We start from the raw sequence: 2,282 nt of genomic DNA on the forward strand, positions 1-2,282 counted from the left end.
ATATATGTCCTAATGATGAATGCTATGGTATGCAGATGTAGGACCAGTGAGACCCGTTGGGCTGGCTCCAGAGGTGCGGAGGGATGCGCAGGGCATTGCAGCACTAGCCTTGGCTCCTCTAGTTGATGATACGATGGAGACAGTGATTCAAAACCTTGAGGGCCTATTAATAGGGATTCCAGATTACATGGGGATCGAGGAGGTCCCCAGAGTGTCCCAGATCCACACAGTAGGAGTGGAACCCAAGATGCACCGCCTGTTGAGGCGGGTGACACAAGCGGTGGTGTACTATAGGGAGCACAACCCACCACAGTAGACACCTAGGTTTTTTATTTCCTGCTAGTGATTTTTTGAGAGACATGTGTCTCAGATGTACAGAGAACACAAACTCTATTTGGACATGTACACTTATTTTTGAGTGCCTCGGTGCGCCACACGATATATATATATATATATATATATATATATATATATATATATATATATATATATATATATATATACATATTCCTATGGTCTATTATTGTGTTTTACATGCTTCTTATATGCTGTTTTGATTACATGTTACGCAAATGTCTGTTTAATACATGGTTAGCCAATGCATCAGTTAACATGTTTAATCGTTGTGGAATGTGCTGATATGTAATGAAATCAAAATTCCTTTCTAATAATTTAACACGTAAATACAACCTTAAAATCCGATGGTCTCTGACAGAATATCGCCCATTGAGCTGGTGGACAATAAGCTGAGAGTCCAGGTTCACAACCAATGCACAAATACCGAGATTAATCGCCTCGGCCAGTAACTCAATCACAACACTATATTCAGTGAAATTGCTTGTGGTGCAACCTAAACAAACACCTTGAAGGTCTATCAACTCACTATGATAAGCGTATCGAGTTTCCGTATCTGGGAGATTGCGGCTAAGATAATATATGACATGCTCAGTGTCATCATCGTCATCTTGAATGAGAACCATGCCAATAGTGGTATCGGTAGTGGCCAAATACAGAGTATAGTCATGATGATAATTTAGAGGACGCAACAATGGAGCGGAAATAAGGAGACCCTTGATACACTCGAAGGACTCTTGAGCAGTGGCATCCCAATGAAATGGGGTATCTCGCTTTAATAACCGCGTGAAACCTTTAGCCACTTCAGCATAGTTTAGAATGAATCGTCTTAAAAAATTCGCTTTGCCCAACAAGCTCTACAGTTGATGCAAAGAATCAGGGGGAGGAAGATTCAGAATAGCCTCGACTTTAAGGGGATCCAAACGGATGCCCTCTCGGGAGACGATAAACCCAAGCAGTCTGCCTGACTCAATGCAGAAGACACACTTATGAGGATTAAGCCTGATGCGGTAGTGTCGACAATGGAGAAAGATTTCGCGAAGATGAGCGGGATGGTCCTGGCATTTTGCTGAATGAGCTGGTAGATCATCCAGGTACGGCTGTACAATGTGTTGAATGTCATGGAATGCATAAGACATTGCACGTTGGAAGGTAGCACCGGCATTCTTCAAACCGAAAGGGAGCTTTTTGTAGGCGAAAGTGCCCCACGGATAGATAAAGGCAGTCTTGTGTTGATCTGCGGGTGCAATGTTGATCTGGTTATACCCAGAAAAACCGTCCATAAATGAATACATTTCACTCCCAGCACACTCATCAATGAGCTGGTCAATGAAGGGTGTGGGGAAGTTATCCTTAGGACAGGCCCGATTAATATCGCAATAATCAACACAGACTCGAATAGTACCCTATTTTTTAGTCACAGGGACAATATTGGAAACCCAATTTGTGAGTGGGATGGGGTAAATAAACTCAGTCTTAAGAAGCTTTTCAACTTCCGCTTTAATAGCTGCAACTTTTCCAGGGTGCACGGGGCGTAGACGCTGGCGAACATGCTTAGCACCCAGATACGTAGGTATCTCATGCACCACAATACTAGGATCAATGTTGGGCATTTCTTCATAGGACCAAGCAAAGACATCATGAAATTCGCGAAAAAGATCAGTATAGAGCTAAATTTCCTTCGGAGTACAAGTTACTCCGACATGGATATGCTCGAAAATCCCTGGTTTCACAGAGATGTCGATGGGCTGTGTCTGCATGATGTTTCCCATATTTCCTTCAAAAGACACTTGATAAAATTAAATGGGTGTCTGAAGGGGTCGGGATGGGAGACAAGGAGCAAACCACTCGAGACAGGTAAGCATTTCCCGATGGGTAGGGAGAAACAAGGAACGATGGTGATGATTAGACCAAGGGGGTTCCTCGAG

This window comes from Pinus tabuliformis, chromosome Q (assembly GCF_031772625.1).
Source record: "Pinus tabuliformis cultivar Carrire ecotype Pingquan chromosome Q, CPIR1, whole genome shotgun sequence".
Lineage (NCBI taxonomy): Eukaryota > Viridiplantae > Streptophyta > Pinopsida > Pinales > Pinaceae > Pinus > Pinus tabuliformis.